The following is a 13,465-nucleotide window of genomic DNA, read 5'->3' on the forward strand; positions in this document are numbered from 1 at the left end:
AGAGCTCCTGGGACAGAGCGGTCACCATGGTCATTGTTATTTTAAGGGACGGACGCAAGGTGCCAGTGAGGAGGGCTATTTGTAGAGTTGAGACAGTCCTGCCTGACACTTCGATCTAAGCTATGAATCACTGCTGTGGGACCCCCTGTTCCCCGTGAGTCAGCCTCTCTTGGATCCTCACTCTTCTGGGTTCAAGGTCTAAAAGGTACCTAAATGCGATGGATTGATTAGCGAGCGGGTGCCGTTGGGGCTAGCTGAGGCTGCAGGCGGCTCATTCCAGGGAAGGCCTGTTGGCAGGGGTGGCTTTTGGAGCATTTTGAGAAAGACCTAGATGACGGTGGTCCATTTGTGACCCTGAGGCTAGTGGTTTGAACTGCGGGCACTTCAACTTCCTCAGCGTGACCGGGGCGTGAGAATGCAGAACTGTCGAGGTAACAAGGAACACGCAAGGCTGGGATGCAGGGTCAGCGTTGGGGAGGATGCCCGGGGAGTGGGCGAAGTCCCACTTGTTACGTGTCACTGAACGCTGGCCAGGTTTATAGGATAAGCTCACTGGGACTTGGAATGGGATTTGGGAAGAGAAGCTGAGCAAAGCCTGAACAAGCCCTCCAGTGATTTGACACGCTCTCAGTGTATAGGTGACTCCAGCTGCCTATTCAGTGGCTGTCTGTGAAATGGGAGCTTTCCAAGCTGTGAGCAATGGATGTAGAGAGAGAGCTGGGGTGCCACACCTGCTTGGGTTCCTGGCCGCAGGTCCAGCTTGGGGGACGCGGCAGGCGGGAGTGGGACAGCCTCTTGACGGTGGGAGGGGGCTGTCAGGGAGCCCATGACCTGCCCCCCTCCTTCGTGTGTCCCCCCAACTTCCCTGTGCTCCCCTGCTGCTTCTTCTTCCCATGCCTCCCCCCTTCTCCCCACCTTTGACTTAACAAACAAGAAGTGAGAAGCAGCTAGAGTTTCTGCCTGCAGAGAGCCCTGGCTCTGGACACAGTGATTTTTTCACAGAGCAGCTTGCGACCCACTGGCCCTAAAACCAGTTTAGTGGGTCCATGGGCATTTTTTAAAAAAATGAGATAAGAATGGAAAAGAAACTATTGGACCCAGGCATACTAAGGTTAGATATTGTTCTGTGAAACTTGTTTTAGCTTGACATGTGTTTGTGTGTGTGTGTGTGTGTTTGTGAGCTCTGATGGAGGGAAGAAGGGTGTGTGAGACCCAGTGCATGGTATGTGGGGAGGGGCCTGCATGTGTCAGGTACTGGCCCCTGGCAGTCTGGCTGGGGTGGGTGGCCCGGGATGGTCCAGCTGGAGGGAGGGTGGGAGTGAATGCCCAGGGCTCAGTTTGGAGAGGATGTTGTTCTGGTGATTGCAACCAATCCCTCAACCCACTGAGCAGGTTTGAAATTCCTGTAAGACTTTTCCCCTGGTGCTGAATGCTGTGCTTTCCAGAAAAACGCTACCAGTTGTTGGAGCAGAATCCTGACTCCGGATCCACGGCCTGTTTGCTCCTAAGGGCGCCCACAGACACTGCTGGCCCAGCTCCGGGGACAGATCGAGTGGGTTTACACCGTGTACCTTGTTCCTAAAGGTCCAGCATCTCCTTGGATACATGTCTTCTCTCTTTTTGGTGAAATCCTCCTCTTCCTGGTCTCACTAGGCCTCTGGTTGACAACAGATAGAAGCAGCAAGGGTCCTGGGATATAACCGGGCACTTAACCTGCTGGTGAACTTTGCGTTGGCCCAGATTGTGGCCCAATCTTAGGGTTCCCTTTGACTCAGACTTTTTGGACAAAATGGAAATGTGTGCCCAGCCTATTGAAATCTAACCATACCTTTCTGGTATTTCTGTATTAATTTTAACCAGTAGAATTCTTTGCCCTTGACTTTTTGGGAGGATATGATTTAAATAGTTGACGTAGGCGAAGTGCTGTCAGGCTGCAGTCTTAGTTTTTGGTCCAGCCTTTGGACCCTTTGTGACCACAGGGTAGCACCTGGCTTTGGTTTGGCTGTGCATTTGGAAAAGAACTTCTCATGTACCACGTCATACCCATCCCAGGGGACGGGCGCTATTAGGATCGTCTGTCTTACAGATACGAGACTGAGTGGCTGAAAGACTGGTCAGTTGCTAATGGTCACAGCTTAGCAGTGAAGGCCGGTGTCTCCCTCCAGGCCGCGAACTCTTATCCCTGAGCTGTAGGCAGCACTTGGGAGCATCCAGGTGCTATTTAGCCACCCCCTCTCCCGGTAGCTCAGACAGTAAAGCGTCTGCCTACAATGCGGGAGATCCGGGTTCGATCCCTGGGTTGGGAAGATCCCCTGGAGGAGGAAATGGCAACCCACTCCAGTACTCTTGCCTGGAAAATCCCATGGACCGAGGAGCCTGGTAAGCTATAGTCCGTGGAGTCACAAAGAGTCAGACATGACTGAGTGACTTCACTTCACTTCACTTCACTTCTCCATGAGTTGCTGAGGGGAGGGGACAGGGGTTGGACAGAAGTCCCACAGCGGAGCTTTCTTTTTGGCCAAGACACAGGTCTAGACAGAGGGCCCTTGTGGGTGTATGAAGAGAAGCTACACGGTCCTGTGTTCCATTCACAAGTTAGTGGTTAAGAGCTGAGGGTGCTTTGTGCTTTGTGTGCTAAGTCACTTCAGTCGTGTCCAGCTCTTTGTGATCCCATGGACTGTAGTCCTCAGGGCTCCCCTGCCCAGAGGATTCTCCAAGCAAGAATACTGGAGTGGTTTGCCATTTCCTCCTCCAGGGCATCAGGGTCTAAACCGGAGCCTGTTTTTCCCAGCACGTCGGCCACCGGGTAGTTCAGCCCCACCTCCCCCACTCCCCTTCTCAGGCCTTTTGTGCTGCTTGGCAGGGACCTGAGAACATTCATCACATGGGATTATAAGATCTGAGCATTGCAAAATCCCAGTGCTTGAGATAGTTAGGCCATCTGACCTCTCTGACCAAAGCAGGCGTCTGCCCCTCCATCATCCCCTCCTGTCTCAGCAGTTTCAAGGATTGGGGGGACCTTGATACCCAGCAGGCCAGAGTTTGCCATCTTCCCCCCAGGTCTCTGAGGTCATTAAAAATTAATGCTAAAGCAGTACATGCCTATGTAATAAAAACCCAGAAATGAACACTGTGGAAGTATTTGTGATGGAAAGTGAAGGCCTCCTCTTCATCCCCAGGGGTGAGCCTGTGAACCTTGATGGTACAGACCATCATTTTTGTGCATATTGGAATATGTGTAAATGTAATTCTTTAAAGTGATTTCATATTATAAATATATTTGTACCTTTTTCACACAGTATGTACATCTTTTCATGTTATTAATAGTATTTGGGGAACTACCTCTCTGTCTCTTTGTTTTATCTTTTCACACCCTAATAATACTCAATTATATGGTTTGAGTGGTCCCTAATTTACTTAACCAAAGTCCTGTAGATATTTGTTCCTAATTTTCCTCATTATAATCAGTGCCGTAATTACTGTTTTGTACATGGATCTTGTAGCAGAATTGCTGGGGTTTGCTGGTGTGTGCAAAAAAGACAACAGCTGTTGCCACAGTGCTTACCCCGTTTATTACCCCACCGGCAGGGAGTGGTGAGCATTTATTTTTTCCCCATTCTCACCAGCCCTCAGGTTTTACAAAATGCTTTGATTTTGGATCATCTGAAAGGCCATCTTTGATTTGCATATCTTAAATTACGAATATAATTCAATATCTTCTCGTGCCTCATTGACCCTATGGACGTCTTTCTCTGTCAACTCTTTTTTGCTCATTATTCTGTTGGGTTGGTCTGAGGCCCTCTTAAATTAGTCTTCATATTCTACAGGTGAATGAAATTAGTAAAGCAGTGGGGTTACGAGAGCTGTGGCTGGGGTGTTGAATTTGGGCACAAGTTCCACCAAAGCCATGTTCTTGACAGTTTTGCGAATCTTGGAGAAGGATTCTGCCAGTTTTTGATGAAATGCTGATGTTTCTGATGTAGCAGTGAGGTGAGAAGTCATGAGACCTCCATTACCTCATTGTGACACAAAGTGTTGGCAGCCCTGCCCTTGGGAACCATACGAGACTGGGGTAACTGGTGCGTTGTGCATCGGCTCTGTGCCCGGAGTGTGGGGCTCTCTTGCTGGGTGGGGCCCTTGAAGGAGGAGAGGAAACCTCCCGCGCCTTCTCTCTCTCACTCTTTCCTGTATGTCTGGAGTTGCTGTGGGTGTCCGCTTTCCTGACGCATTTCTACAGGGTGACAGCTCCTTGCATCCCAGACGCCTCCTGTGGTACCCTGCATCCTGCAGGTACTCCTCACGCCTCCTGTGGTACCCCGCATCCTGCAGGATGGCCTGCAGCCCAACTGCGATGGGCAGGACTGCTTAATGCAGAACAGGCTTTGGTGCCGGGATGCCAGGGCTGGCTGGATTTGCTGCTTCATCATTTGTCAGGAAGTCTTAGTCTGACCTGCAAGCTCTTCAAGGCTTCGCAAGCTTTTCTGGTGAATTTTTCTACTATTGGACAAGAGTGTCTCCTGAAAAACACTGGCCTGTCAGTAAAGTCCCTGAATCCCCACAGGCACTGATGGACCCAGGAGTTTGCTCCCTTGTGTAGCAAGTTTCAGGCTTCCCTGATGGCTCAGTGTTAAGAAAATCCACCTGCCAATGCAGGAGATGTGAGTTTGATCACTGGGTCGGGAAGATCCCCTGGGGTAGGAAATGGTAATCCAGGCCAGTATTCTTGTCTGGAAAATTCCATGGGTAGAGGAGCCTGGCGGGCTACAGTCTATGGGGTTGCAGAGTCGGACATGACTGAGCACACGCTTTCTCTGTAAGAAGTTTCTCTTAGGGGCCCATTCACGATGGTTGGACTAACACACGGAGCATCTGCTGATGGACTCACTTGGTCCAGGCTGGCTGGGAGGGGAGGGACTAAGCCCCCCCGCCCCAACCCCTGTGCTGTCACTGAGGCAGGGTAGGGGGCAGGGATGGGGATGAAACCCCGGCACCTGGACTTCCAGTCTGGCATTGTTTCTCCTGCATCACTGCACCCAAGTCATACTTCCTTTTTTGTCATCTATGAGTAATTTAACCCTTGCCAGCTGATAACTATCAATGCACAGGGGCTCTGAGAAGAAGACTTCCTCTTTGCCATTAATAGAAATATCAAGAGGAAGATGTGCTATTTATATACCAATTTCATTTTCACATAAGTCATATTAGTCATTATATCCTTTTGGAATTTCTTAGGAATTGTCTTTTTTTTTTTTCATGCTTTGTATGAAAGCCAGCGTTTATCCCACAACCTCTCAGGTGGATGTGGTCCTGGCCAGTCCCGAAGCAGCACCCATCTATTTTGTTGCTCAAAGCTGGGCAGACCTCGGATTTGGACCCCAGACGTGGGGACACAGTTGAATATGCTCAGAGAAGATCAGCCAGGGGTCGTAGGTGGAGGCCCCCCCCATCCCTCCAAGGCCCGGCTCCGGTGTTAGGGTGCAAGGGGCTGTCCTCAGAGGAAGAAGACATCCCGGGGCTTCAGGGAGCTATGGGGAGAACTCCCAGGAGGCAGGTTCTGTTGCGTCCTTGAGGATGAACGGTCCTAACGAGCAAAAAGCCAAGTGGCTTACATACTCCCAGTGACTGAGGCTCACTCTCCCAGAGCAAATTCTTCACTATTCAGAAAGGTTATAAAGGACATGTTCAGTTAGTTGTTCAATAACCGAGCCAGTTAAGGTACAAGACTTTCAGTGTCTCAGGACAGGAATTAAGTCTAGGGCAGTGCCAAGCCCGGTGCTGGGCATAGGTGAGTGTTTGTGTGACTGGGTGAGAGGGGAGTGGGCGTGGGCTGGAAGGTATTGGCCAGTTGCTCACCAGCCCTCAGAAACAATTTGAGGTGTAGATCTGCATAAAGAGGAGGAGAAGATTTTATCCATGGATATTCAATTTAGATTTTTTTTTTCTTTTACTTGTAAATTATTTGCCCGTTTTCTTTGTTAGCTCAAAAGTGATTAGACCCTGTCCGGATCTGCAAGGGGCATAGCCCTGATTGTCAGCCGGTGGCAGGGCTCTGCCCAGCCTGTGCACCCGCCCCTGGGCATCTTCCGCTTACCCGGGTGTGCCACCTGGAGAGGTGAGAGGACGAGACTGGTCTGCTGCTGCTCGACCCACCAGCAAGCACAGACGGACCTCTGGCCCAAGCAGACCAGTTTCCAAACCAGGAAATCAAGCTCTTAAAATGTACCATCATGGCTGAGTTTGGCTTCCCCATTGGAGAAGTGAATAGTTTTCACACTGCTATGCGTTACACCCTCCCGTGTATATAACTTAAGGTCTGCGTGCTGCCCCGTATATAGGTCAGACCATCAAAGTCTTGGGGAACTTGACAGCATCGTCCCAGTGCTGGATAGAGGTTCAGTGTGAGTTTGGATGGTGTGTCCACCCCTCACCCAGCCCAAGTTACATAAACTGTAACAGTTTCCTTCTCTGCAAAATGGGAAAATCATATCCCTTGCATCGTTCTGATAACAAAGCAAACGATTTAAACTCTTTGTTACTATAACCATCTGGACGGTGTGCCAGTCGTAGTGGTGTGTGAAAATGGGCAGCGGGTTTGAAGGTTTGTATCACAGTGGTTTGCCGCTGTTCTGTCGTTGCCTCGTGCCGTGAACTCAGAGGATGTGGAGAAATCTCTCAGATGCACTTCTGTAACTAGAGTAGCTGGCAGGCTGGAACCTTGGCCCCCAGCGGAGCAGTAGCTGGTTGAGTGTCTGGGGCTGCAGTCCTGCTGTTGATAACAGGAACACAAAGCCGAAGGCCTCGCCCGGGGGATGTTGGGTGGGTTTTCCAATCAGGACCTGCCCAGATTCCGCACCTGCTGTCGGGGTTGGGGGGGATGGGGCGGGGGGGGGGGAGGTGACAGAGTGCACGTTTGTCTCTGCACACATGGGCGGGGGATTGCCGCAGGCTGGCACCTGGAAGTGATGACTCATTCTGGGGACAAGTGTGCCAAAGATGTCTCCAGTCACAGACTGATGAAAGGAGGACGTTTGACCTTTTAGGCCTTGAGGACTGTGGGGGCAGGTTTTGGATTTACCTTCTAAGCAGCCCTGAGGGTAGGGGTAGGCGAGGGGGGGGTGTGGATGCCTGTGAAAATAACACACCTAGAGCCTAGCCACTTGCTCAAGAAAGAAATGACAGTAACCACTCACTTTTCGGCCTGTGCTTTGCAAGGGCAAAGACCTTTTCAAAGTTATCATCTTGTTCAGCGCTCTTGATGACAGCTGGTGAGTCTCATCAGAGAGGCTGGGGGAGACCTGGCCCCCAGCGCAGAGCTCCTGAATGCTGGAGGAAGTAGTCACGTCCGGGCCTCCTGACCCCTGTCCACTAAAAAAAAAATACACGCACAACCTAAAACCTGAGAGTTATGTTTTATTTGGTGACCTTACTGAGGGCTTCCCTGATAGCTTAGTTGGTGAAGAATCCCCCTGCAATGCAGGAGACCCCGATTTGGTTCCTGGGTTGGGAAGATCTGCTGGAGAAAGGATTGGCTACCCACTCCAGTATTCTTGGGCTTCCCTTGTGGCTCAGCTGGTAAAGAATCTGCCTGCAATGCAGGAGACCTGCGATCCCTGGGTTGGGAAGATCCCCTGAGAAGGGAAAAGCTACCCACTCCAGTATTCTGGCCTGGAGAATTCCATGGACTGCATAATCCATGGGGTCGGAAAGAGTCACTTTCACTTTCACCTGAGGACTATAGCCTGGGTGTTGCAGAGAGGAGAGGGAGGAGCCAGGATATATATGAAGTTTTTACTGGGAAAAAAATGTAATTGAATATGAAAGATCACTGCTAATCACACAAAAAAGAGCCATGTCAAGTTAATGATTTCTTTTTTTTTTAATTTTTATTTTTTACTTTACAATATTGTATTGATTTTGCCATACATTAACATGAATCCGCCATGGGTATACATGTGTTCCCCTTCCAGAACCCCCCTCCCACCTCCCTCCCATTCCATCCCTCTGGGTCATCCCGGTGCACCAGCCCCGAGCACCCTGTATCATGCATCAAACCTGGACTGGCGATTTGTTTCACATATGATAATTTACATGCTTTAATACCATTCTCCCATATCATCCCACCCTCGCCCTCTCCCATAGAGTCCACAAGACTGTTCTATGCATCTGTGTCTCTTGCTGTCTCGCATATAGGGTTATCATTACCATCTTTCTAAATTCCATATACATGCGTTAGTATACTGTATTAGTGTTTTTCTTTCTGGCTTACTTCACTCTGTATAATAGGCTCCAGTTTCATCCACTTCATTAGAACTGATTCGAATGTATTTAATGGCTGAGTAATATTCCATTGTGTATATGTACCACAGCTTCCTTATCCATTCGTCTGCTGATGGACATCTAGGTTGCTTCCGTGTCCTGGCTATTATAAACAGTGCTGTGATGAACATTGGGGTACACATGTCTCTTTCAATTCTGGTTTCCTCGGTGTGTATGCCCAGCAGTGGGATTGCTGGGTCATATGGCAGATCTATTTCCAGTTTTTTAAGGAATCTCCACACTGTTCTTCATAATGGCTATACTAGTTTGCATTCCCACCAACAGTGTAAGAGGGTTCCCTTTTCTCCACACCCTCTCCAGCATTTATTGCTTGTAGACTTTTGGCTAGCAGCCATTCTGACTGGCGTGAAATGGTACCTCATTGTGGTTTTGATTTGCATTTCTCTAATAATGAGTGATGTTGAGCATCTTTTCATGTCTTTGTTAGCCATCTGTATGTCTTCTTTGGAGAAATGTCTGTTTAGTTCTTTGACCCATGCTTTGATTGGGTCATTTATTTTTCTGAAATCGAGCTTCAGGAGTTGCTTGTGTATTTTTGAGATTAATTCTTTGTCTGTTGCTTCGTTTGCTATTATTTTCTCCCATTCTGAAGGCTGTCTTTTCACCTTGCTTATAGTTTCCTTTGTTGTGCAGAAGCTTTTAATTTTAATTAGGTCCCATTTGTTTATTTTTGCTTTTATTTCCAATATTCTGGGAGGTGGGTCATAGAGGATCCTGCTGTGGTTTATGTCAGAGAGTGTTTTGCCTATGTTTTCCTCTAGGAGTTTTATAGTTTCTGGTCTTAACATTTAGATCTGTAATCCATTTTGAGTTTATTTTTGTGTATGGTGTTAGGAAGTGTTCTAGTTTCATTCTTTTACAAGTGGTTGACCAGTTTTCCCAGCACCACATGTTAAAGAGATTGTCTTTTCTCCACTGTATGTTCTTGCCTCCTTTGTCAAAAATAAGGTGTCCATAGGTGCGTGGATTTATCTCTGGACTTTCTATTTTGTTCCATTGATCTATATTTCTGTCTTTGTGCCAGTACCATAGTGTCTTGATGATTGTGGCTTTGTAGTAGATACTGAAGTCAGGCAGTTTGATTCCTCCAGTTCCATTCTTCTTTCTCAAGATTGCTTTGGCTATTCGAGGTTTTTTGTATTTGCATACAAATTGTGAAATTATTTGTTCTAGTTCTCTGAAAAATACTGTTGGTAGCTTGATAGGGATTGCATTGAATATGAAGATTGCTTTGGATAGTATACTCTGCTGCTGCTGCTGCCAAGTCACTTCAGTCGTGTCCGACTCTGTGCAACCCCATAGACGGCAGCCCATTAGGCTCCGCTGTCCCTGGGATTCTCCAGGCAAGAACACTGGAGTGGGTTGCCATTTCCTTCTCCAGTGCATGAAAGGGAAAAGTGAAAGTGAAGTTGCTCAGTCGTGTCCGACTCTTAGCGACTCCAAGGACTGTAGCCTACCAGGCTCCTCTGTCCATGGGATTTTCCAGGCAAGAGTACTGGAGTGGGGTGCCATTGCCACTCATTTTCACTATATTGATTCTTCCGATCCATGAATATGGTATATTTCTCCATCTATTTGTGTCCTCTTTGATTTCTTTCACCAGTGTTTTATAATTTTCTGTATATAGGTCTTTTGTTTCTTTAGGTAGATATATTCCTAAGTATTTTATTCTTTTCGTTGTGATGGTGAATGGAATTGTTTCCTTAATTTGTCTTTCTGTTTTCTCATTGTTAGTGTATAGGAATACAAGGGATTTCTGTGTGTTAATTTTATATCCTGCAACTTTACTATATTCATTGATTAGCTCTAGTAATTTTCTGGTGGAGTCTTTAGGGTTTTCTATGTAGAAGATCATGTCATCTGCAAACAGTCAGTTTTACTTCTTCTTTCCCAATCTGGATTCCTTTTATTTCTTTTTCTGCTCTGATTGCTGTGGCCAAAACTTCCAAAACTATGTTGAGTAGTAGTGGTGAGAGTGGGCACCGTTGTCTTGTTCCTGACTTTACGGGAAATGCTTTCAATTTTTCACCATTGAGGATAATGTTTGCTGTGGGTTTGTCATATATAGCTTTTATTATGTTGAGGTATGTTCCTTCTTAAGTTAATGATTTCAGTGCTCGTCTGTGTACAGGAAGGTGCAGGAATCTGGCTCCTTGAAGTGTTTCCCTTGATGTGCATCTTAATTGCCCATGGGGGTATCCTGTTTTTCTCTGTCCTGAGTTCTTCTCAGGGTGCTCCGCTGGGTGGCTGCAGTGGATGATGGCTTGACTGGGGACAACATTCATTGTTCACCAGAGTGGCAGGCAGTGTTATTTGTTTACTGAAATGGAAGGCAACATTTTTGTTGTTGTTGTTGTTGACACCCCTAATTTTGTGCAGTTTATGGTTTTTTTGGACTAATCCTTATCTTCTGTGGCCTGTTTGCTGGCAAGAAATGCATAATGAGCCTGTTATCTAAACTGTGTTTGCAGTGAATATAGTTTGGGGCATTGTCTTTGTTAGTTTTGTGTTGCTGGGAGAGGACAATTCCTGTCTTCTTAATTTCTTCTAATTTTTGAATTTTAGCACTCTTCCTCCCATACCCATACCTGCTAAGCTACTTTGAGGTGATATGTGCACCTTGGTGTGTGCACGTCTGGAATTTTTTGTGATAGGACAAAATAATTCCAAAACAAATCCCTCTCCCTTGTGTGACCGCTCTCCTCACCCTCCAGGCAATCCCTAAAAGAATAAAAAGCAACTCTAAACTCCTGGTTTCTTGCTGGAGATAAAAACTTGATTTCATGAAGTTGTTATGACCAAGTCATAGAATCATGAACTCAGAGCCCCATTCTTGAATTCCCTTTACAGCCTCTTCATCAGATCATGGTTTAGATTCTTTGCATGCCCCCACTGATGGTGAGCTCACTCCCCCCCACCCCCACGAATGAGTCAGTTCTCCTAGAAGCTTGGTCTCACAGATTGGGCTTTCCATCCTGGCTCTGGAATGGCCTGTCTGTAATTCCACCTTTCTTTACAACCTCTGGTCACCTGGATAGTACTGGGATGCCCTGTGAACATGTGCTGAATGTTATTATCTGGCTTTTAGAACTAGACGATTGCCATCTGTTTTGCTAAAGCAAAACTGATTTTTCTGTAACTGGGCCTCACCCATTTATTGGGCTTCCCTGGTAGCTTAGTGGGTGAAGAATCCGCCTGCCAACACAGGAGACGCGGGTTCGATCTCTAGGTCGGGAAGATTCCCTGGAGGAGGAAATGGCAGCCCACTCCAGTATTCTTGCCTGAAAAATCCCATGGACAGAAGAACCTGGTGGGCTATCGTCTCCAAAGGGTGGCAAAGAGTCAGACACGACTGAGCATGCACGTTGGCCGTGTCACCCATTTATACCAGTTCTGTCTAGGGGGATGGGGAGGCAGTGCTGTGCTCAGCAGGATAGGAAAGACTAGGGGTTCCACCTGGGCCCCCATCCTCACTGTGGCTTACCCGTTGAGCTACCCAGAATGCCACACAAATCCGGTGCCCCAATTCCTCATTGGAAATGGGGTAATGATGTTAGTTCTGAGTATGCTTAGATCTTCATCAGATGAGCCCACCTAGGCAAAGGAGTTCCGTATGTTGTGAAGTGCTGCATAGATGTTGAGTGGAAGCTTGTGTGGCCTTTTGCTTGGGTTTCGGGAAGAAGTGACGTTAGCTGTTAGTGGTTTGCTAGGGGTTTGTTTACAGCATCTACTGGATGGGATGGGTGCTGATGGCTTTGGAGTGTTCCTTGCTCCCCAAAGCTTCCCTTGTGGCTCAGCTGGTAAAGCATCCGCCTACAGTGCGGGAGACCTGGGTTTGATCCCTGGGCTGGGAAGATCCCCTGGAGAAGGGAAAGGCTACCTACTCCAGTGTTCTGGCCTGGAGAATTCCATGGACTGTACAGTCCATGGGGTCGCGAAGAGTCAGACACGACTGAATGACTTTTACTTCACTTGCTCCCCAAAGACAGCAGGCACCTGTCATGGTTTTCCAAGTCCATTTAAGTCTTTCTCAACAAGCATCATTTTGTCTTCTCACCTCCACTTATTGCCCTTGGAGTTCCTGGTTGTTGTGTCAGATAAGAAGGTTGCACTTCCCGGCTACACTTTGCAGCTCCCTGCAGAGCCTCTCGGAAAAACTAGGTTCAGTCTCAGGGAGACTGGTCTGTCGGACAGAAAATTAACCTCATACATGCTGCAGAACTTGTTTTCTCAGAGAGCCTGAAATTCTGTTTCACTCTGGACATCCTTTCCAAGATGGTCCTCAGGTTAGCCTTTGCTGGAACGCAAGTGTAGGGAGGGATTTGTTTTCAGTAGTTCTCTTTCATTTGCTTCTCGGATGTTTCCTCATTTCTCTTTGTGTGATGACCTGCCTCCTCATTCCTCAGGAAAGCACTAGGATATCGTGCCCACCCGTGTGGCCATGACTGCCCCGAGGTTGGCTGGGCCCTGGTAAGTGGAGCCCCCCTCTCTGGCGCAGCTCCATACCCTCCTACCTGCCACTGCTCCCATCCTCTCCTGCCTCGATGGGTACCAGAAGGATACTGGCGTCCCCTGCGCCCTGGTCCTTCACTCCGAGCCGTGTGTCTGTTTCAGTGTTCTAAGAGTAGGACTCAGGCAGCTTGGATGGTATCTCCTCTATTTCCACTGAACCAACACAAAAGTGTCCCCAACCAATGAAGCAGTTTCACTTGTTGGAAGACAATCACCATATAGATTTAATTCAATCAGGTCATTTCAGAGGTACTTAGCTTAACGGACAAATGGAAGAGATAAGGCTCCCAGCAAATGCTGAAGAAAGGAGTCAACGGCAGTCTGGGAAGTAATTCAAACGTGGTCATGTGTGGCCACAACATTTCCTGGGTCCCTGGGATGGGCCCGGTGCTATGTGAGCGGCTGGGCGCCCCAAGATGAGCAGGCCCCTCCCTGTCCTCAAGGAGGGCAGATAGCTTGGTGAATGGGGTCTCTCCAGCCGCTGGACAAATGCTGGCCTGAGTTTATCAGGTTTCTCCAGCTGGACAAATGATGACAACCTGGACAAGTGACGGCCTGTGTTTTATCAAGCCGCTGCTCAGAATAGAAGGAGAGGGGATCAGCTGAACAGGAGAGC

The 13,465-nt window shown here is 48.0% G+C and overlaps 1 protein-coding gene across 44 annotated transcripts in view; it reads left to right on the top strand.

The window, feature by feature from the left end:
* LPIN1 (lipin 1) overlaps nt 1-13,465 on the top strand; it is a 373,872-nt gene that overhangs the window by 58,047 nt on the left and 302,360 nt on the right. For 2 of the 44 annotated variants that reach the window (XM_081596580.1, XM_081596573.1), the window contains exon 1: nt 47-205. The exons of 41 other annotated variants lie outside the window; for them this stretch is intronic. The gene's annotated coding sequence lies outside the window, so the exon portion shown is untranslated. Of the gene's footprint in view, nt 1-46; nt 206-13,465 lie in introns of those variants that run through there. One more of the 44 variants, XM_081596576.1, reaches the window with a different exon arrangement.

This window comes from Giraffa tippelskirchi, chromosome 4, assembly GCF_054371585.1.
Source record: "Giraffa tippelskirchi isolate mGirTip1 chromosome 4, T2T-mGirTip1v1.2.pri, whole genome shotgun sequence".
Lineage (NCBI taxonomy): Eukaryota > Metazoa > Chordata > Mammalia > Artiodactyla > Giraffidae > Giraffa > Giraffa tippelskirchi.